The sequence below is a fragment of the Cupressus sempervirens genome, chromosome 4 (genome assembly GCF_028749045.1).
Source record: "Cupressus sempervirens isolate cs-2001-9-10 chromosome 4, ASM2874904v1, whole genome shotgun sequence".
Taxonomy (NCBI): domain Eukaryota; kingdom Viridiplantae; phylum Streptophyta; class Pinopsida; order Cupressales; family Cupressaceae; genus Cupressus; species Cupressus sempervirens.
Window position 1 is genome coordinate 489,975,974 of NC_143121.1, and position 25,107 is coordinate 490,001,080.

Genomic DNA, 25,107 nt, shown 5'->3' on the forward strand with positions numbered 1-25,107 from the left:
AATATTGTTTCTCAATGCCTTGAATTTGACAATGATCTCACACACTGTGGGAAGATCAACAATTTCCATAGTCTTCGATATGGCTTCTACTCTCACTACATTTTCATATTTTGATTGCACAACTTTGGCATTTACCAGCTGTAGTAGTTAACAAGTGTTTTGTTAGGGACTTACACAAGACAAACTTGTTCATTGTGTGCGCACCAAAATCTTTGGAATCTACATGAAAATAGATTTTGATTGTATATTTTGAATTTACTCTCTCTACTGCAATAAGATTACCAGATTCATCAGTTACATGGCATCCCATCTATTCCAAATCACAAGTAACACTTGTTTCAACCGCTCGACAATCTCCAAAGGCCACCTGCAACTTTGTGATCAACTTCCTCAATGTTTCCTCTTTGTAACCAATGAGTCCTTGAAATCTGAAGAACATTTCACACGACAGAAGAATATCACATGAGACTAAGGCATCCATATCGAATTTTATCATTTCATCCCAATCATCAAGGATTTCCTTCAAGTTATCCTCTTCTTGAGCCAAAGAAGAAATTAAATTTCGCTCCATTTTCATCTCTGACATGTCTAAGAACTGCAATGTTTCTGTGATCGCTCGAACTCCTTCAGAAATGACTTCATGTATCCAAGACTTAGCGGTCTCAATCAACTTTCTCTCCTCAGACGTTTGAGACATAACAACAACACTCTAAAAAGATTGTTTTTGGATGACCTCATTCAGACGAGAGACCAACTATTTCAGTTTATTTTCTTTTCCCAAAGTTCATGATTGTTCTTTGATACATTCGCCAATGCATCTTGAGCATCTTGCAAACAACTCAAACGGGATTGCTTTAAAATTTCAACCTTAGCAAACTTGTAGTCAGAACGAGTAAGTTCCTCAATAGGTTTATCTACCAAGGGATCAGCAACCTCAACAAATTTGGTTTTATCAGAATCAACCAAAATTGTGGAAACAATCTTATCTTTCAAATATTTGGATTTGGTCTTCTTAACAGGAACATTGTCCAAAGGAACAACCACTTTCCTCCTTTTCGTTGTTATTTTGCTCAACCATGCAGGTAGGCTGAAATTTTCATCCGCAAAAGCAGGCATAGTGGAAACCATTGGCATTGACCCAGATTCTATTTCCATAGTGATTGAGCAAGATTAAGTCTATACAACTAAAGGAATAGGAAGATGTTGAGAAGACTCCGTCATGAAAAGCTCAAATCCTGTCAAAGATGTATCAAGTTGCGGAACTTGACCACTGGTAAGAATTGGAAAATCTTCAAACACATTCGCTAAATCATCATATTGTTCATGTGCAGGGACGTGAGGAGGAGCAAAGGAAATAGGAAGAGTCATGCTATTAGTCTCTGAGACTGGAATGGAAGGAGTGAAAACAGTGGAGAATGAATCCACATCATCATCAACCTAATGCAAAAAAAGTTCCTCATGTATAGAAGATGTACAAGCTTGTGTAGGCTTTGGAGGAGATATGATCATGATTTCCCCTTCTTCATCTAAATCTCCTTTATCAGATTTTGCTTCCAATTCCTCTTCTAATTCTTCTACTAATTCTTGAATTGGTTCAAGAACTTGAGATGATTTAGCTCTTTTTCCGCCTTTCAATTTGAATTTGAGGGAACCCTTAGCATCAGATGATGAGGCACCATCTTTCCCTGTGATTTCCAATTGTGACTTCCTGCCAGGAGGACTAAAACTTCCACAATGCAAGGCCATCTCAGAATTTACTCTTTTAAGGCCTTTACTTTTCAACCATTTGTTAGCGTTTACCAAGATGGATTGAAATCTATCCATGATAGACATATCATCCTTTTGTTTCCATTGAATAGGAAAAGGGTACTTCTTATCAAAGTCGGCTTGATGAAACTCCGGATCAAAGATGTTGCCATCATCTTCAACTTGGAAATTTGAAGGGATTTCCAACATGTTAAAATCAATTATCTATTGCAAGGTTAATTTGCAATAGTCCATCTTCATGATGTCAAGTTCTGTCCTTGTATCTATCCAGATGTCCTTGATGCGATCAACATGAGTGTAGGCTCTTTTCATCTGAGAGTTCATCTCTCGATAGTCAAAATTGAATCTAGCCTTGAACTTCTTCAAGGTGATCAATTGCAACTTTGCTTCCATGTTCTTTGCTTTAGGCACAGAAATGATTGAATAATTGCCAATAGCCAAAGGTTTAGCTGGGGTAATGCCAAAACCAAACCTATGCAAAGCATTCTGATCACTCTACAAGTCCATGAGCTGTCTAGCTAGCTCCATCAGAATAATTCGATCTACAGCAGTCCTAGGTAAGGTATACAACTCACCTTTGAAATATCCAACTCTCAGGTATGTGAAAGTGGGAAACTGAATAAAAATACAGCCGTATGGGTTCACCTTCTCCCATGCTACATCAAATACTCTTTTGACAGATAACTGTTTATTGAACAAGCACTCGAAATGTCCCAAAGAAGGCATCTTGGACTCTTCTATAATAGAATTTACTATTTGCCAAAGTGATTTTGTCATAGTAATCCCAAATAGGAACTTGAAGACGATCTCCCTTGGTAGAAAGAGCAGAAAAAGATCCCATGGCAGCAGCAATGTAAACAAAATAAGAATCCGTGTAGAAGGGCACTGATGTTCCAACATTGCATATCTGCTGGCAAAGTGCAGTACTGATGAGTTCTCCCCAAAAGATGTCTTCTTAATTTTCCATAATTTGAAACATGAACTTATACATCCATGGCTCGAAAACAAATCCTGCTTAGAAGGATGATAAGATCCTTATATTCTTGTTTGAACTTATATTCTTGTTTGAAATTAGACTGATGAACAATCTTTGGCCTTCTGGACAAGTTGCTTCTCTTACTGTTTAATCAGTAAAGGTTGACATACTTCTGATAATCACCCTTTTGCCAATTTTAACATGCCAATGATGATTCTTTGATCAAATCAGCACATTCTGCTTCACGTGGAACCTTGAAAATTTGCTGAATGACCTCTGGATCAAGGCCAATGATAACCTTGCCATCAGCATCTTTGATAGTCTTCATCTTGGGAGTAAACTGTTGTGCACATCCGAAAATGAAATCAGGTTTCTATAGCTGCCATGGGAAACATACACACCAGGTGAATGTTGCTTCTCTTAATTCACTTCATTTCATGACTAGTTGGAGCTTCAACTCTTTGTAGAAAATCAGCCACAACCACATGACCAATCTTTTTGTCCATCACGTTATCCAAAATAGATATAAGTGATGAAGGAACTACATGAGCCAATTATTTATCATATTGATATTTCATTTTGCCTTTGGATTTGGATGGCGAAGAAATGTCTTGTGCTTGCGCTACAACACAAAAGTCCCAAAACACAAATATATCATCAGAAGGAATCTCCATATAAGTGGTTTCTGAATCAGTAGTGAAGATTCGAAAATGGATTGGAGATTTCGCAAATCCGACAAAGTGACTTTAAAGAGAAAACATATGCATATGCAATAGAGTGCGGAATGAAATGAATGGAAAGCGGAATGAAATGGTATGAAAGTGAGAATATGGAAGATGGAGTGAAACGAAAAGAAATGAGAAAGCATGAAGGTGGAACACATGGGAATGCATGCAAATGAAAATTGCTGATTCCAAAAGTGGCTTAGTATTTTCAAGACATTATTGCATGAAAAATAATTACATGTAAGTGCAACATGTAATGGGAGATGGAAGGTGAGATGAGATGCGAATACGGGTGAAGGATACACTTTACATGTATGTGCGAATGAAAGATGAGATGGAAAGAATGGAAAGATATGGAAACATGTATTTGCTCACGAAGGTGCAAATGTATATGGAGGGATGGAAATGAGATAATAAGTTTTAATCAAAATCGGACCTTTTGGATGCAATTACACGTAAAGCATTTCATGTAATCTTGTCGTGCAAATGGATGCGGAAAGTGAAATGAGTGAAAATGGAAGCAAAAAATGAGATTACATGCACATATGGATGGCGAATGAGATGGAAAACATGTAACCGCATTTGTTGAGTGAGAGATGAGGTGTTGCAACACAGAAACGGAATGTGAAATTTGGTGACACTTTCGCATGTAATGAAGCAAAAACAAGTTCTTGGTAAAGAACTTGCAATTTCTCCAAGTGGAGAAAACCGGCAAGCAAGCACAAAGCACAAAACACAAAGGAAACAATCTACCTTTGGAAAGTGACTCAAACATACCAAGATGTAATGCACTTCAACACTCAAATTTGAAATTGGGACTTGGGAAAGGACCTAAAACATGAAAATGAACAAAAGCTTCATTTTTAAAGGAAAAATGCACTTTCTATGGCAAAGATTTTAACAACTGGCAACCATCAAGTAATTATATGCATAAAATCAGCAAGATAAGCATGAATTTAAAGCAAGAAAGAAAGAGTCCACTTACATGTGCCAAAAATGAAGGGAAAAAATGCTCCAATGTTTGAAAAATTCTTCAAAACCACTTAGACATTTTCCAACCTAACTAATTCGAATGGGAGAGGGCAGAAAACAAGGAATTCTTGTTAAATGATGCCAAAAAGTGCCCTATTCATGCTCCACAACCCAACATTTTTGGATGCTCATGCTTGTGGGACATTTTTAGCAAAAAACATATTTCTCCATGATGCAAGATCAAAACGCTTTGATCATTATACACCAAAATATAAACCACAATGCAATGCAACCTCCAAAATATACCAAATCGATTTGCTTGGGAGCTAAAACATGCATTAAAAATGGATTTATTTGCTGATTTCTCAAAAAATGTGCCCCATCATGAAGCTTTCAAAAACGATTTTGAGCTTAATAAATCCATTTTAAAAGCAAGAGAAATCATTGCCAACCAAACATGCCTCCAATAGAAGAAATCTCATGCAAATCCATTGAGAAAATCTCAAGTCATGATCAAAATCGAGTTCTTGGAGGGCAAAAACATGTTTTTTAAAAACAAACTTTTTGGATGTCACGGCATATATTAAAATATGTCTTTTGATCAAAATCGGACCTTTTTGGGTCACTTACATATTTTAAAATGTGCATCTCTTCAAAATCGCACTCTTTGGGTGATGTTACATGTTTTAAAATATGCTAATAATGACATCAAAAAGATCCACCAAAGTAAACTTTATATGCAGTGGCATGTACAATGTCCGCTTTTGATGGATTTTGCATGTTATTGCATATAAAATAATCACTTATGAAGACTTTAAGTCATTTAATTCACTTAAAATTATAAAAATGTTACAAAATGGGCCATAAACAATATTTACTTATCATATTTAGAAATATAACATATAAACATCATTTAAAAAGTAACATTTAAATAAACATTTGATTTTTAAAACCAAAAATTAAACTGAAACTATATAGTTATATAGTTACTTTAAGTGAAAAATTAAAAAGTAACTCAACTTAAAATTATAACATAAAGTGCACTATAGTCACTTTTAAGTAAAAAATGCAAAGCTAAAGTAACCTAAAAAATAACAAAAAGTGACTAAAGTTCTATTTATCAAAAAATGAAAGTCAAATTGAAAATATAACATCATATTTTTAATTCGTGTTGTTGCACCCAAAAGGTCCACTTTTGAAGCACTAAAATCAGCATAACTCTTGACTAACAACTCCGATTGACCTCTAGGTTAGACTGAATCGAAGGGGAAATCGAAAGGCGTGACATGAGCAAAACCAAAGGACTAAAAACAAACAAACGCAAACTCAAAAGCAAAGAACAAACGATGAAGGCTTCAAAAATCAAGCAAAGGCTTGACAGAAAGCAAAACGAAAAAAGACTTGATGAAGGTCTTTAGTAAAATGATTTGATATATGAATTGGAATGGATCGATCGATCAACATTAAACAATAGAATACAAAATTCAAGCTTAGAGAAACATGAAACTAGCTTGAAAAAGTTTTGTGTTCTTACCAACATTTTGTAGTGACAAAATGTAGCACAACAATTCCAATATTATAAGTTGAAATGAATGAATGAATATGCATTTGCAGCTATACATGGCTGCAAATGCATATTCATTCATTCATTTGAACATAACTTTAGAATCATTCTTCATTTGCCCTCAAGATGCAACATCAAATTTTAATGTGTTTCAAATTTGTTAATCTGGCCTGAAACTTGGTGCTTATTGAACTTACTTTGTAAAATAGTATCACAATGAGAGTGGGGATGAGAGAGAATGTTATTCTTATAGTGGAAATGAATCAGAATATGAAAACAAGGCTAGGATAGGTGACCATGGGGCTCATCCAAAACCTCAAACTAATTCCATGACAAGTGTACCAGCTACTCTAGATTGCCCTTTGAAATACTAGTAGAGCATGCTAAAGGTCATTTTCATCGTCTCCTCTCAAACAATTTGCAACAAAATATCATGCACAATCAAGGATAGGTGGTGACATAAGGAATTGGAGATGCCACATTTGTAGCATAGAATGGCATGGAAACATTACTAAAGTTAAAATTCACTCTCTTTTTATATGATGCAAAAAGTGTTGAACCGTGTGCTTTTTAGGAGAAACCCATAAATGTTATATAGAATTATGATCAACAAGCTTTGGGGTGTTCCTGAGACAGTGCAATTGCAATTCCTACTTCTTTGTCATATAGGACACAACCAGCCACATGCTTCTAGTCATACATTGCAGATGAGAGAAAGATTGATGTCAAGAACTTCGTCCACTCAAAGTGTTGTGGCCCAATCACAACAATGTAAGAGAAAACACACGTTGCAAAGTAACCCCATAACTAAATTTTTCAATGTGTAGCCGACTAATAAGATAGATGATACCCTTGGAAAGTTTTTCTTAGCCAATGGCATCCCATTTCATATAGCTCAATCTCTTTATAATGAGATGATTTCAATATTGGCAAGGGGAGGACCCTCATATGTACCACCAGGTGGGAACGAATTGAGGACCACGATCCAAAATAAGAACTATTTTAAGATCAATGTTTTGATGGAGAAGGTGAAGGCATGTTAGCTACAATCTAGATGCAACATAGCTATGAATGGGTGGACAGATATTAGGCATCATCCAATCATTAACATCATGGTTACATGAGTAGAGGACCCATACTTTATCAAGGCAATTGGTTGCACACAACATCACAAAGTTGTCATTTTTTGGTTTGAGGTCCTTGGGGAAGCTATTGAGGTTGGGCCACCAAATATGGTCTAAGTAGTAAAAGATGTAGCACATGTGTGCAAAGTTGTAGGGAAACTTATTCAAGCAATATATAGACATATTTGGTGGACTCGGTGTTTTGTGCATCCTATGAACAATGCACTCAAGGACGTGGGAAGAATGAGTATGATCAATATCATAACTCCATGCCTCCTTCACAAGTTTCCTCTTATTGTGATGGTGTGAAGAACATCAATTTCTCACACTTGGATATAGAAGTTATCCTGAAAAGGGTAGATGATTCATCCATGCGCAATATGTTGACATCAAACAAAGTGGCATTCACCTAGTACCAATTGTCCCTTTAGCTACTCATGAAGCCGACTTCATAGTTGCATGTGCTAAGAATTTGAATGCTTCATCAAGAACAAACAGAGATCAATATGGGAAGACCATCATTAGTTGGGATCCGAGGACCATTGATTGGATCTTTCAAGTTTCGCCTACTCTATTAGTGACTAACATCACCAAAAAAAAGTTTGTGTAAAGATGGAACAATAATATGGTCGAACGCAGTAGGTATGCAGTAGGTATGTGAATGCTAACTGGTTGATTAACAAGAGGCCATGGATGAAGTGTGTGCGTTGTTTCAAATTCAAGGAGGGGATCAACGATCTCATCACTTTGCTGAGTCAAATTCTCAAACATAAGGAGTCTAATGTCTTTAAGCCATGAATGTACAAGTACATCTCTCTCATCATTCGTTCAAAGCAAAAGGTCTTTTGGGGTGAGATGAAAAGTGATATGATATTAGAGCAGCTATCTTAAATTTCTTCTACTGGTATACATTGTTTTCTGCCCTGGGATCCTTCTCAACTCTTTCTACAAAGGATGACCACATGATAATGTAAGTATGCGAGTACTTTGACCAGCTCACACTGAGATCCAGTCGCATGCGTTATAGGACATTAGAGATGCCTTCTTTCGGCATTATATGTGCTTATGTGGCAAGCAATTACAAAGAAGCAGCTATCAAATGAAGCATGAGAAAAGGTGAATAATGTAATGTCCTCATTTTTAGCAAGTTCCTATAGTTGGCTAGGTTAGTTCACCATTGCGACCCTCATGAGCTAGCAATAGGATTTAAGGGTCTCAGTTATGTGGTTATAGGCTTTCCAATAGCCTATGTTGTGTTCTGGCTCCATTTGAGGGACTTACTATTTATAGTAAGTCAAACTGTTCATTCCGATGAGCTCAGCTGAGTTAGAGGAGTTGGGTGATGCTCTCAATTTTTATTTCAGGCTTCCAGTTTGGGCTCCAACAATCTTGGAGGGAGCATCTATTTATAGCAAGTCACCTCGTTAGGTTCATTCATCGGCTTTCATCATCAGGATCACTTGGGTGTTGTTAGATTTCGATTTTGATGCTTCTTCAGTTGTTTTCGCAAGACCGGTGAATTATTATTATTATTCATCTAAATACGCTAAGGTTGCTATTTTTGTTGGTGTTGTTTATTGGTCACCTCAGTATCTATGTTTTTCTCTGCTGAAGCTCTTTCCAAAACATTTTGGGGCTATTTTTACCAAGATTAATCAACTCTATTAATTGGAAAGCAAAAATGTTGATGGCACAAATCAGAACTAGTTCACACCGGCTACGATGTGAAACTGGTAGATGGCAAGTTCCAAAGGAAAAGTGGGCAGACAGAACTTGTTTATTCTATAATATGAAAACAGTAGAGTCGGAGCAGCACTTTGTCAAGGACTGCCTCGCATACAAAGATATCAGATCCAGTTACACACAGATACTGCAGAACAAGGACTTCAACTACTTATTCGAGGAAGATCAAGTGAAGAGAACAAGGGCTCTGATTATCAAACTTCAAAGAAGGAGAGACAACTTAACCAAAACTTTGCAGCTAGATTAGTTCTGCTCTTGCCTTGAGGGGGTGATCCTGTGGGTCCCATAGGCTACTTCAGCCTCATGGACGTCATTAAAATCTATCATATCATATCATATCATATCATAGCTCATTGAAACCGGGACAAAAAGTTTTAAATCATGGGAACAAGAAACAGTGGCCTTGCGTGTCAGAATTTTAAGTTATGGTGGAAAAGGTCACTTTCTAGAGCCAAAAGCAATTAATAAATTATATTATCACTTCACTATATTCTAATGTTGTGTAGAGTAAGCTTCTTAAGTGGAGTTCTTTTGGGAAACCGGTGCCATTTGGAGATTATAAATATGAGGACATTTGATGTGAAAAGCATCCAATTATTTGTTTATCTCTTTACTTTGTTGTCTTTGTGGCAATTCTGAGCCTATGGTTTTGTGCCCTTGCTGAGGTATAAGGGTTTGAACTGGGGTTTTCTGAAGATTGAATTGGTGCATTGAATCTACTGCTGAGGTATGGTAAATTTTAGTTGATGTTTGGCAATTCTAAGTTTGTGTGTTCTCCCTCCTATATTCTCTTTTGCTCCAAGATGTTGTGGGATTGAAGAGTTAATTATATTTCCATCTGCAAATTCTATAATCAGAATTGGGCGTCTAACTTTGTAAAATCTGGGTGCATATGTTCTTATAATCAAATGCCAATTGAATCCTGCAAATTGGCATGTTTTGTCTAAGGGTTTTTGAAGAACTTTGTGGCTATGACTGATCTAGCTGTTTAGTTCAAAGTGGGGCATTATTTCTCCATTGATTTCAGACACCTAGCAGAAGCCCGTTGGCATACTTTCTCCTTGTAAATCTAGGCAGTGTGGGATGATTTTGGTGGTCTGAAATTGAAATTACAGACCTGTGTGTTTTTGTTGAGGCCTTGTGATATGATCTGGAGGACCTGCATTTAGTTTTTGGGATGCGCATTTCAGTTTTATGAGGCTGCAATCAAGATAATAGGGGCTGCATTCTAGTTGAAGGTGCCGGAGTAATTTGGTGGAGACTGCTGTAGCTGCACATGATGTTGGGTAGATTCAGCTGGGCAGAAATTTCCATTATCAGGTGTCACAATCTCAACATTATAACAGGTTCCAAGTTCTCTATTTTAATAAAGGAAATATATTTAGTAATTGCTTCGAGAAAACAGCAATTGGTAGAAGGATTGTTTGTTGTTCATCATTAAACTGGTATCATAATTTCGCTAGCAGATTTTTGCAAAGGTATTTGAGTTAGTTGTAAATGATTGTTATTTGGAAATACATAATTTGTTGATTAGACCAGACTTGAGGAATTTAGTTATATATTCGATAGCACTAGCTGGTGTGGAAAAATGCTTACCAAGTGTTTAATGAAATGTCAAGCAATTGAATTGTGAAAGAAATTGATGCTTGATTAGCTATAACCGACTAAGGGTTATTACAAATGAATATGGTTGTCTCTTCATCCAGTTTCCCAACTTTACCTATATAAGAGTTCGATATTTCAGAGATGAGCCCTATAAAAGTCCAAGGTATCCCACTGACAAAATCATTCTCATAGAGTTGGCAAGGCAATTTATAGCAATGCAATCATACCAATCTTTATCGTATAGGCGAGGTATTGGTATCTCGTCAAAGAATCCTCCACGTATTGGTGGGTATTCACTGGACATAGTACGGAAAGCCGAGAACAGGAAATTTGAACTTCAAAGAATCACCTCGAAGAAGTTCATGGCACATGCTTTCTTTTGTTGGCGAGGAGTGAATGATAAAATCATAAAATCATACATTCATGTTCATCGCCTTGAAGATATTTGGATTGATTTGCATACATAGCTCAATATCCACAAGAGGGATTATTGTCGATTGACCCTAAAGAGGATTGTGGACTTCAACCTCGCAGTTTTCCATGCAGGGATTGAAGATGTTGATCAAGTCCTAGACCTAGAATACATTGAGAAGCACCTTCAAAGGCTGCCCATTCTACCTCCATCTTATTCATCCAAGGAAAGCATCCCTATTTGGGATCATTTCCACCTATTCTGGCTAACCCAAACATTTGGTTGAAAAAAAGAGGGTTGAAAGCCATAAAGGTGAACTAGGGATAAGATTTTGTCCTTGCTTGTCCAATTGGTCTAAAGGTTGAAATGAAGGAGAAACAAAATGATGGCACGAAGTCTTCAATGGCAATTATTCCAAAACTCACATCATCAAAGGTGACAAAGGCAAGGGATGTGTACTTGAAGTGAAGACCGTTGAACCTCAAAAGGTTCACATTGTTCTAAGTGATGACAAGCTTCCTCCTCCACCAAAAAAGTGCTCGCCAAACAAATCTCCTCCATAAGTCTTGGTTGCAACTATCCTTCCTGATTCTGCACCAGTCTCAAATGTATCAATAGAATCACCCTTGCATGCTGCCATGGACACTTTTCCTTCTAAATAGGCATCATTCAATGAGGATCCAACTCCAATCACACTGGCCAACCCTATCACTTTGATTGCTCATGCAGTCCTAACAATGTTACAATATCACAGCTTCAAGAGTGTGTTCGATGCATATAACATTAATGGATACTTCATCAACACAATTTGAGCAATTCATTGCAAAGGTCACACATAGCAACCCAGCTCCATTGTCAATTATGTTTGGGGTCCCAACTATTGCAGCTACATTTGTAGAAGTTGATCTCGTCTCCACTCTAATACTACTATTGATGGGATCCTCTTACTCCACTCTTCCTCCTTGGCTCACTGCAATCACTCAAAAGAGGAAGTGGGAGGAACTCCCACCAGAAGATCATCATTTCAATGTGGATGCAAAGGCCAAGGGTCCTAAGAGAAAAAAAGACAAGGTGGTATCAAGGATCGTGGTAAGTCTTGGCAACACTAAATATGCAGAAGTACTTGAACCCCTTGTTGAAATCCCAGCTGAGTTGATGCAAACTAATGATTACAAGTTCACCATCATTAACTTGGTCAACAATCTCATTTGGCTTATCAGCAAGATGCCTATGATGCTCTCAATGTGCCCACACATAAGAACGATAAGTTGTGGGAAAAGAAGAATAGGATCAAGATGAAAAATGCCAGATTGTAGGACATTATTGAAAAAGATGAAAGCTTCTTCTTTACCAGCCCAATCTTAAGAGTATGCATTGCAAATTGCAAAGAAAGCCAAAGCTGTAGATAATTGGTGTGATCGTCTGGTGACCCAAAGGATAGATTTGATCAAAGATAGCTTCCAAATACTCAGACAAGGAAGAGACATTTCAGCAAACTTGAAAGACGTAGAAGTAGTTGAAATTTGTAAATACAAGAAACATACACTTGTATACATGCTTCATGTAATCAAGTAGTAATAGCATTAAGCATGCAACTTAGAATAAGTCAAAACTTAGTAGTTGATTAGAAGAATAAGTGAAGAAAAAATATTCATCTTTTCTTATATAAAGGAGAGAGCTCATTCTAAATATTCATCTTTTGCTTTACACAAGAAAGCTATGTTGTAGTGCTCGTAACTTGAAAACTTTGTGTTCTTGGATACAAATTTCTGAATTGAATGAAGAAGTGGGTTTTCTCAAACTTTGTGTCATGAGACTTCGAAATTATCATTGTTTTCTTAAGTTGCGTTGATCGATTTATCTTTGTTCCATTTTATAATCCATATTTGTTATATTTTTGAGCATTTGGTTTGGATTCATAAAGACTTTGAGCTTCTAGAAACGAGATTGCTACAATTTATTAGTGGCTGCAAGTACTAAGGATTAAAGACGTGCTTTAATAGCAAGTATGTTATTTCAATTTGGATAGTTGGCAACAGACTTTGCGCCTTGTTAGCAATTCGGTTTATTCTTCAAAAAGGAATGATCTTACGAGACTTTGGTTTCTAATTATCAGTCAAACAAATTAAGTTATAATTGTTGTCTTAAGAGTTGTTTTTACGTCGACTACTAAGCCACTAGTTACCATAAAATCATTCATGACAAAAGAGGAATTGATTCAGAAAACTGCCCATTTGTCAATTTCAGTCAAGTTTTTGTCGTAGCCACCTATGGCAAGAAGGGAGCCACCCCAATTGCTGACAGGAGAGATTCATCTCACTACACCGTTGCCTAAAGTTACCATTTTGTAAGTTGTAGTCTTAGTGACTTACAAAATTTTAGCCAACACTACTTTAAATGAGTTTGTACTTTGACTAAATTTGAAGGCTCTTTTAAATGTGACTTTGTTTTGTAACTTGAATCTTTGAAAATGCATAATTCATGCCCATTTGACTTTTAATTGTTATGAGAATGTTTTTTGTTTTAGCAATTGATTAGATTGTTATTTGGATGATATATTCTTTGAAGTTTCCTACTTGAAAATTTTGCAATGATAAAATGACTTTTTCTTTTACCCTACTAGAAAGTGAACATCTTTATTGTAGTTATTTTGAGATCTCAAGTTTCAAAGTTTGCCATGATAGTGCAATCTCTATGATTAAACATTCTTTTTTATATTAAAGATAATTTGTTTAGTTACCGAGTATGCCCGTAAGACATCCATCATTATACAGCATACACCAAGGTACAAGTTCACCTAGAGGTACACCCTAGGTACTAACATAAGAGTGCATTTGCCCAAGTACATACTTGCACATACCCAAATATACCCAAGCACACGAAAAGGAGCTAAGTGCCAAAAAGTAACACAAATATTTTTTGACTTTATTTTTGGCATCCAAAATCCCTAGAAGCCTCATTTTGCCCAATACAAAGATCATTTTGTGGCTTTCAATCTCTCTTTTATCATTTTCTCTTTTTAAATTTTCTCATGCATAGCCCTAAACCGTCACTTCTAACCCACAATAAAATGAAACATTTCCCTGCACCCATTTTATCATTGGATTTTTCTCACATTTAACACCTTGTGCAACTCATCAATCCCACCCCTCAAATCCATTATGATCACCAATGCCAAATCCCCACTGGTTAGTGGGATCTCTTGTTATATGGTAAATCTGATAACAGTGACAAGGTCTATGAGTACACACTAGAATCAAGAACATCGACAACCAAAATTATCACCATTAAATGCCAATTGATAAAGATAGATATTAAATATTTAACTATCAATTGTTTGATGCCATTTAATATTTATCTTGTATCACTATCATTTTGGCATTTGCCATTGATCAATGATGAAGTACCATAACATCAAATGTATTTGGTTTTACAATTCTCCATATTTCTTTAAACTTTTTTTATATAACATATGTATGCACACATGTACCCATGGGCTAAAGCTATATGTACCCAATCCTCATACTGCACTTGTGCCTAGTGCCCCTACCAACAACTTACATAGTTTCAAATACAACATTGTTAGTAACATTTTACCATTCATTTACATCATACAACAAGACTAATCCTTTAGTCACATATCACTCAATTGTTTTATTATTATTAGCAATAGCTTTATCAACTTTATATAGAACTTACCAAAGAAACAATTAGTAGCTAAGTCTCAACTACAATCTACCATGATTAATTGGAGTCTCCAAACCCCAATACTCGAACTGGAGAAAGAGACACATCTCCACTATGGAATACATCTCTAGAATCTTCTCAATGCACATGGTTCTTTTAGTTGATATCTCTCACAGTCTCTAAATTCTCCCAACTAGAAATTGACATCTACCACAAGAAAGATTAGGGTGAAATGTGTCGAAAGGCAAAAAAGGAAGACAAACAAATAAATTAATCCAACATGTGATAACTCCTATAGGTTATCCAATATTTGTCCTAAAATATTCAATAGGTCTTAGTAATTTCATCAATCAATTATCTTGTTCAATCTTCTCTAACTCATTGGGTCTCAGAAACCTCAAGATTTAATACAAACTGCACATATTGTGAATGGAAATTTTGTCAATTACCTGTCTAACACACATTTTGGATATAATTTGGAAGGATGATTCACTCCAATCAATGAGACTTTGAATCTATTTATAATATGAAGGCAAGCCAGATCAAAGAGCACACTCGCTGCCCGTTTTTACAGTTCAAGGTAGGGGTAAGAGTTGTTCATGACAACCCTATCATTTCCTCCAACCCGAACAACGTTTTATATGGCCTATTTGGTCTACCTTCTGGTAGCACAAGCTACTTTGCTGGGTCTAAAGACTAAAGGATCACTCACTAATCCAAAAATCAAGGCAAAGGGTAGGGGTTGCCTTCCAACAAATAAAGTTTCCATGTGACGAGAATCATTACTTCGGAGAAGAATAGCCAGCATCAAAGTGTTGAAGTGTCGTCATGCAGCCCAACAGAATTGTAGGGGTTGTTGATGTGCTTTCACTAGATTCGATACGTCTATCAAATGGGGGGCAGCTCATTGGCAAAGGAGATTGGTCCAATGACAATACAATTTTAGTGATCTACACTACCTTTGGAAAACCTGCATTGCCCCCAAAAGAAGGAAAAGAGATAAGGAAGTGTTGGCCTTTATACAATAGGGTTAGTGAGAGTCCAAGACCATGAGATCCTTCATCTTGGGCCTAAATCAGGAACCAAATTCATCCAATAGGGTCAGCAAGAGCCCAAGACCGTTGGATTAGACTACCTTGTGAACTGCCTTAACCACTTCAGGAACATACTCCACTTTTTCTACTACATATATACTTATAGACATGATCTTGGGGGAGATCCCCCAACCCCCTTGATATAACCTTCTCATTTGTTAGACAGTTACCTCTTATATTATCTAGGAGGGCCTAGTAGACTGCCCTTCATTTGCACTTGGGGGAGATCCCCCAATATAACCTTCTCATTTGTTAGATGGTTACCTCTTATATTATCTAGGACGGCCTAGCAAACTACCCTTCATTTGCCCTTGGGGGAAATCCCCCATAGACATGATTTTGGGAAAGATCCCCTAACACCCAGATACATCCTTATTTGTTACGAAGGAAACGTTAGAAAGATTAAGCGAGAATCGATAGCCTATATATTTAATACTTCCAAGCATGGGACATAGCCAAAGTCAGGGATATCCATAAGAAAAAAACAGAGTAAGGTTTTGTGCATTAGAGGAGTCATAAGGGGACCCATCCCTCAAACCCTCCGACAAAGGGGTTTAAGCCATAGATCATTCATCGTAGGTCTAGTTATTAGAGTTACAGGTACGGGAGATTGGAATATTCTTATCAAGAAAACTTAATTATAGTTACAAAGTTCAATGAATTTTTAAGAGGGGTTGTAGCATTGAGTTCTTTTCTCAACCAACATTTCAGGTTAAGCACCCTCCCCACTACTATAGATAGGCCCCCAATATAAAGAGGGAGCTAGTGCCTTCAATACCATTGAATGAAGCATTACAATTTGGTGGGATGGGAAATCTAACAACAAAAGTTAAGGTGGTAATTTGTGTGTAGCCCAGTTCTCTATACCAGACAAGACTGGCCCACTTCCCCAATTCTTTTTTTCGCATCTTGCTAGCTATCACTACAGCTACTATTGGTAACAATAGTAGTAGTTGTAGTGATGGTGGTGGTATGGGCCCCTTTGGATAATTGTCAGTCCAAGAACCATTCCAGTAATGAGTTGTGATTACCTTTTTTGATTATGAGGTTTAGAAGACTCATTATTTTCAATGGAGGAGGTCTTGCCAATAGCACAAACAGTTGGCCAAGAACGAAACCTGACAAATCCCTATCCCTACTATCTAAAGGGCTCAGTACGTGGAACTCCCTACCATGAACCAAGTGATTAATTGGCGAGGGCTCCTCGAAATGGCTCCATCATATATAAGAGCATTACTACTCAATCGACTATTCAGTTCAACTATAATCTATGGCCCAACATCTAAATCTTGCCTATAAAATGGTAGGGTCCATGGCTAGTCAGGCATGATAATGGCCAACAACCCGTCGAGGGCAATCAAAAAAAGGTGGTTGGATCAATGGTTTAAGAATGTTTTTGGTACACCTCTACACCGAGGAGGCCTACATGCACTCTCCTAATTCGGGATGGGCTCACGCGATTGGAGATGGATCACCTGTGGAACACCATGACCTAAACCATCTTGTTCCAATCAGCATTGAGGACTTTACAGCTTGTGTAGACCTGCCTCCTGTGATGGTAGTCTTCACAATCAAAAGCAAGGTGCTTGTTGAGAAGGGCCAACCCATCATATGAGCATATATCTTATACGAACGGTAGTGTGCACTTCTCTGGTCTCCCTATCAATGTAGCACCATGGTTCGGCAACAAAACACAAACAGTTGTGGAGCTCTTTCATCTAGAATTGTTTTCGCCCCCTCTATGGATAAAATGACATTTACCATAGTCAGCCATCCAAAGTTTATATTTGTCGAGAATGTTACATCTAGTTCAATCAGAGGTTCAATCTGTAGGTTCCCAAAACCGCAAATTGAAATCCTACAAGCCTTGCCTGCTCGATGCTGGGATATCAACCGGTTAAGGCCAATTCGATGAAACTAAACAATGCGGTCCGAGTTCCTTGCACTTCTGGCTCTGCAAAACCAAGGCGAGTTTACCTGATCCTCGACAAAACACTTAGATCCAAGACGCTTATAGCAGATTGATTAGAACGTGAATGTATTGAAAGCTTCCAAAATGGCAAGAATTATCGAGAACTTCAAACTTGCAATTTATGAATTAAAAATAAAAGTAAATGATTGTATGAATGTAATAATGTTTTAAATAAAGAATGAATGCAACAAATGAATATATTAATTCCTCAAGGGAAAGAAATGAAACAGTTACCTGCATATGGATTATGAATCAAGAGTAAAAGACCAGTGCTTTCATTAAATGGGCAATCAGAGTCAGCATTATTAGTTGAAACATACAACTTTATAAAATTCAATATATTTAAACTATAAATAATTTTAACAATTCAGACGTAACGGATCAATTATATGAAAGCAATTCTAAACTAGTCTAGGATGCACTTTAACTCCTACGGAGACAAACTAGACATAAATACGGAAACAATAAAATGTTTCACAATATCTATGTTTATTGAGTTTAAATTGCAATAATGACCTAGTCCACTTGTTAGAACTTTGAAATATTTATGGAAAATAATTAAAAATATTTATAAAGGACACAACTTACTAATAATTTACAACTCTAGTGCAAATAAATTAGAAAAAATATTTCTTACTGATTCGGAAATAAAATTGTACTGGAAACACTCCTTACGGATGATATATCCAATATAGTTCGACTCCAGAATCGCACAAGAATTCATTCAATAATCCACCATCCACAGGCTTAGTTCAAAAAATCATTAAAAGAATAAAAATATATCATTGAGCAAAGGATAGGTACAAATTTAAAATATAAAAATAATATATTGTCCATTGTGTTTTACATCTGATATATTTATAAATGTGAAAGGGTGCTAATATAAACCAACACATCTCTCTGCACATGCTAATCACAACTATCTTCTAATAAAGTTGTGAGCTTAATTATTCTAATGAATCATAATATGACTCAAAACCATCAGAGATATATATATATATATGTCTTGTTAAATTTATGGAATGGTCTGAACAAAATATTCTTGAGTTGGGTAAACCCCCGCACGACACCAAGGATGTAAATATCGATTTTACTCCTGCATTTCTTCATGAACCATAGGATGCCCAAACACTTGTTTTTCTACCGCACATGTTCTACTAGCATGCTTCGTCAATTTCATAGCCCTCTACTATTCTCCATATCCTTTTCTTTCCTCATACGCTCACAGGCCTGCAACAAAACACAAAACAACGTTAGATATGAATTACTGAAACAAATGATTAGTAACAGATTTGTAAATTCGATGTTTAGGTGGCCTCGGTTTCCATGATCGACCATATTGTATCGAGCTCTTTCAAACTTTAATCGCACTTTGTGTTTTCTGAAAGTCGTTACTTCAGCATAGACCACCAAATTCTGGGCACCATTCACTGGAAATTCAAGCATATATTGTCTAGGAGCACTCGATTTTCCTCAAACAATCAATCTCTAGTTTCAACGTTGTTCCAACTAGCTATAACATGAAGCCCAATCGAATATGTGCAAGGGATAGAAATTCACAGCATTACCATGTATGCAGGTTTAGAAGTTTCCATTATGCAATCACCAATCATTCTAATTGTCTCAGGCTATTGTTATCACTGGTTATTTGAGTCACTCTTTATTTATTGGTTTCAACCAATGAGCATATACGATGGGCAATAATATCCCTCAGACAACTACTCGGCTAAGAGATCTCCAACTCCCAACAACACCATTTTTCAAGGAATTGATTGTCTTTAATCTATGTTGCCCCTGAAACTTCCCTTCACACGTGTATGATTTCTACAGCTTAACTCCTCCACCAAGGTTCATACGCACATGCCTTCATTTGACTCTTGGCATGAATATGCTCTTCATTGGAACTTCACAGGTGACCTCTACTATATCCCAGCGACTTGAACACATTTTCCTACAGACGGCTTGTAGTTTCTGCAAATCTCTATCTCAGTATTTGCAATAATCCTCGCATCTTTAATAGTTTCTAACCTAGCCACAATATAGTCACTTCCATAAACATGTTGGATACTTAAAACTGGGTGCTTCAATATTTATTGTAGTTACTGCCTTTTACTGAATATCTCATTAATTATGTCTATTTTGATTTAATGGTTGTTTGCATCCATCATTAACAAAAAGGCTATCTCATGTCAATCGCTTACTCATATAGCTTGATGAAGATGTATGTTTACTAGTTATTACTTATATGATTACTTCAATTCCCGGTGGTACCTATACATATATTTTATACTTGACCATTTTGCTGAGTGTATCCATGTATCACTATTTCTATATAGACATTACGCAAGTTGCAGATGCTTTACTCACCTTTGCCAATAGTACTATTTCAATTTATATTCATAGTATTTCAATAAGTTTGGTAAATTGAAAATAATTTCCACTTTATTCAAATAGCGAGTTTGGCTCCTTGTACTTTCAATATTGGTAATGGGGTATCTTAGCAGTCTTGTTCATGCTCATAAATCCTTTGATATCATCAATTTTCAACATCATTTCACAAATGGAGAACTAAATTTTTAGGCTCCATCACAATCGATGAAGCATCGATTAAACTAGATCAATTCAAGTTGTTACTGAACAAACTGCACTTCTAGTGATGCTTCAACCAAGTATATTGTAACTAGGTGCTCTACTCCTACCTTTTCATGCTTTGAACAATACTATAGAAAACAAGTATGGAAATAATTAAAATCAAATTATTGTCACTAGATGAGCCACGACACCCATATATAGCAGACTACATTATTGATGATGATGAACATACCTCCAAACCTGGTATGATTCATCCTATAATGGAAAATTGCCCGATTACTCTTAACATTTATGCTCACGTCTTGAGTTTATCTTCATTCCCAAGGTGATTAACAAGGGTGCATGGCATATTCATCTTCCCTTGTTATGTCCCAGCTACTACAGGACTTGCACAAACTCCCAAAACCCCTTGGTCAATTCCTCCTTTGAGCAGACTATAAGGTTCTGATTAAGCAGCCCATGCCCAAACACAACTTATGCAAACTCTATCTTGAATGATTAAAGAAGGTTGTCACTACCTTAACGAAAATCGATTTCTCACACAACACAATCCTAAATGTTCCAACGCCCAAATCTTAAGAAAGACCCAATGAATCCTTTAGCTATAACAAAACTCTTGAAATGTTTCTCCCTTATCTCAACATCTCAGCGTTGGGTTTTCTCGACTCCATGTTCTCATCTTTGCCCACTTCCATTTAAGAGGCTACCATATCTTCCTTCGCTCATGACACCGTCCCCCAACTCCCCCCCACCCCTACCTCTAGGCCTAAGAACATTTTCTTATGAAAAAATTGTACAATGAAATCTATAAGGATTCTCATCGATAACTTTGGTCAGCCTTCATTTCCCATCATTGTTCCTACACATCCCTTTAGCATTCCCACAGCATGCTCCTATGCCATAAGAAGCACCTCCACAGCTCCTAGAGTAGACATTCCCCTCTTGCCACCCTTCACCATCCACCCAAACTCATCCGGTGTACCCTCTCCCCCTTCACCATACACCCCTCCCTCACTCTTGGTCACAAGAATTTGGCCACCCACACCTCTGAACTTTACGACATCCTCAGTCGACTACTTTTCCAAGTTACACTGCCCTCTCATTATCACCTCTTCTTCTACACCACCATCAAGGAAGCGGTCAAATTTATGCATACAAGTAGAGATCCGGATGAGGAGGGTTTTTAGGTAAATTTCTTCAAACACGGCATCATAGTTTGGGGGTCTTGCATGGATGATTTCTTCGACTAGGCTATTGGCAAGGACTTCCACCACTCTTGGTCACAACACACCATTCATCCAATACATGAGGTCAGGCCTACATCAAATCCCAATAACTACAGGCTATCATTGTTTGCAACACCTTCAAGTCCTATGCCACTACTCTTCATATTCTTATCTTAAGGGAGCTCAATCATCGTCGTATTTGTGCCAAGGGGCAAGTTGGTTTCAAAAGGGAGTATCAGACCATGGATCGTATCTTCACTCTTTGGAGTATTACTGAAGAGTTAAAAAATCCCTCCTTAAAGGTGTATTGTTGCTTTGTGTACTTCTACAAAGCCACTGACTCTGTCCCTAGGACAGCCCTCTTTCAAGGCTTGGGGAGATTGAGTTCTTTGACTTTTCTGGCAGCTATCGTGAGACTTTATGTGATAGTTTTGGGTCGTCCCAAGAACCCTTATGATTTCTTAGTCCTTATCAAGAGCACTATCAGGGTTATTTTTTGGTATCTACATTGATGAGCCAAAGGGGTACTTGCAGGACCATACTATTCCTAGGGATGGGTGTCTTCTTAACTAGGTTATGATCTCTATTCTACTCTTTCTATATGATGCCATTCTTTTGGCTCCATCCACGGATGCATTATAGCCACAATTGGACAACCTTGCTTGTTTTGTGAGGAACAACATTTTGACACTTAATTTGGGGCAAACTAAGGTGGTCTTAAAACTCTTAAGAATTATCACCTCCATTCCTTCTTTAGGAGATTGCAAGTGGAGATCTTGCCCTCTTATACACTTGGGAATCAAGTTTCTCAGTCTTGCTTCACCATGAGACTCATTCGCTAGCCATGAATCAATAAGGGGTACGATTTTTGGCCCTCTTGGTACAATAGTGCTTTTGACACCATTTTCAGGACACTCTATTTGAGATGACACTTACGGATACACTTATCAGAACTACAATCCTCTATGGTTCAATTGTTTCAGGTCCTTCTCTACTTGAATCAAATTGGGCCTCTACCGAACGAATTTGGATTTTCCACATTTAACATATCATCTAGTCTAACCAATCCATTCAGCACAACATTATTCTTGCTAAGTTTGGGTCTTGTCCCTTTAGGCTTAAGGCCATCTTTGATCTTGTTTCATAACTTCACTGCCTCCAGGGCTTTGTTGAATCATCAAAGGGTCATCATAGATACTCGTTTCTGGCCTTTCACGCTTCAGATATTATTGTTATCCCTATATGCTCACATTCCCTCAGGATCTCCCTTGGTTCCTTTAGGGCAGGTTTGTGTAGGGTATGTTGTAGACATATTAACTTTTGGTCACAGAGTATAGGATTTGTAAGCTTTGTGGCATGGGGGAGGTGGAGTTTGACGAGCACTTCATATTTCATTGTCATTTATATTACGAGATCAGAGGGAGGTTCTATTGCCTCTTTAGGGATGCAAATCACTCTATAATTCCCGAGGTGCCTTGCCCTATATTTTCAAGAGACCCTTAGGCTTCGAGACTGCACACTACAACGATATCATTCTATGCCTCAGCCTCATCAACTCATTACTTCATTCTTCACAAGGACCCATTGAGCGTGTAGTACAAAACGGTCCTTTGCCAACGCCCCCTCTTCCAGATTTTTTAAGCCTAGGACAGCATCTCATTTGCAGCAATCATCCTCTCCCAAGATCACCCAAAGCTTATGTTTAGCTCTATTGTTTATCCTTCATTTCTAGGGTTCTTTACTATTGTTTGGAACCCTTAAGTGGGTGTATATAGTTATCTTTCCTCTGCTCTTATATTTGTAACTTCTTTTGGTTTTTGTTGTTCAACTTATTCTTCAAACACAGATTTGTGTCCCTGCTATGGATGGGGCCCTTTTTGTACTTCACAATCTCTTCGATCCTTTTTGGTCTCTTGTTGGACATTGATAAGTTTATCTTATCTCAAAATCAAAATTCACCATTGGAATTCATGTGTGAACTCCAGATGAATCCACTATTATTAAAAGGGGTGGGTTTCCATCCAGCCTTTTTCCAACAACAATTAAGAAATAGTTTCAATATCTAATTCTCATAACATACCTCAAGTGAAAGGATACCCTTGCTTACATGGCATTTTTAAATGTTGATGCTTGTACTTTTAGCAATGTGGGATAAAACGTTCTTTACTTTTAATTCCTACTTGAAGCAGCTTCTCGAACAAGCTAGAGAACTTTAGTAACTTAACTGACTTTATATTATAACTTCATTATAGTCAGTCCTTACTTCAATTAATAATATGCACTTAATAATTTAATTATTATATAAGTAATTATAATATTATAACTCCATCATTAATCATTGCAAATTGATTCTAACTTCACAAAAAGGTGGCCCACTGCATTCACTACTAACCAGGTTGCCTTACTAAAAATAGTAAGGGTCCATCTATGTCGACCCTTGACTTACTATAATTAGGAAATCCCTAAACACCTGATCAAAACAAAGGTGTCAAAGGTCATCGCTGCAACTAAGGTTGGTCCAAGTGCCCTACTAAATGAAGAAATGTTGGATAAAAGACTTATCAATAGTAAGTCCACCAAACTAAACCAAATGAAGAGCAATCGTGAATGCTTTTGTACTCCGGAAGGGATAGAGCCTCCTATTCTTCCAACTGGGCACCCTTTGACTATTTGATTTAGCCTATGGGGGCAATGATAGGCTAATCGAAAAATACTCATGCTCAGAATTGCGAGATCACACCACCTGATGTTTCAAGCTGATATTTTGGATGACACATAATTCTATGCGAAGTTATAGTGATTAGATCTACGAAGAATATAGAAGTTTTGAGAGGGACATAAACAAATGTATGACTAATTTCCTATTATTGTAATTGTCCATAGAAAAGTATCCCTATATATTGTTCTTGTGTATAACTGATTCACTATTCTTGTTTTCAAAACTCTATATCAATATATCTTTTGGAAATCATTAATTATATTATAAAAATGGCGTCTCTGAGTGTCCCTATCTCTAATTATTGGAAATTAGCCATATTGGTACTAATACCAATCTCTGGTGTCTCCGAGGAAAATTGTCTCTTAGCAACTGTTCATTCTACCATTTAGACACACTTTTCATTTGGATTAAAAATGTGCTAAACTGCCTACATTATTTTCTTTCTATTTTTCTAGGTTATGGAAATGCCTCTAAATTTCAAAAACAAGTAGTTTTTGTCTCTTTTTCAATATTTTACTAAAAATATTAAATCCATTTTTTTTCCTGCATTAATCCCAATTTTTTCAAAACTTCCTGTAATTTTAGATTCCTCAATTTTTCCCCAAAAAGATTTCTGATGCCATAAATTACTTCAGCATATGAATGTCAACTATTTATTCTCTTATCAAAATCAGAGCGTATAAATTTCTACATATATACATTCAGACCAGAATTGATCACTACAAATTTTGAAGACAATAATTGATCCAATAAGCTACATTGCTTGATCAAAAGGTAAATTATATCATCATGTGGCTAAAAAGCATGTCAGTTCAACAAAATAAATAATGATTTTAGATTCTCAGAAAACTCGCTATACATCATGATTTTTAACATTTGCACAATTAACAGAATAGAATCTCCTGAAGGACTCTGAAGCAATACTAAAA

General features: G+C 36.8%; 1 protein-coding gene across 2 annotated transcripts in view; it reads right to left on the reverse strand.

The window, feature by feature from the left end:
- Positions 1-25,107, reverse strand: part of SPPL2 (SIGNAL PEPTIDE PEPTIDASE-LIKE 2) — a 261,784-nt gene that overhangs the window by 39,909 nt on the left and 196,768 nt on the right. The gene's annotated exons all lie outside the window — the stretch shown is intronic.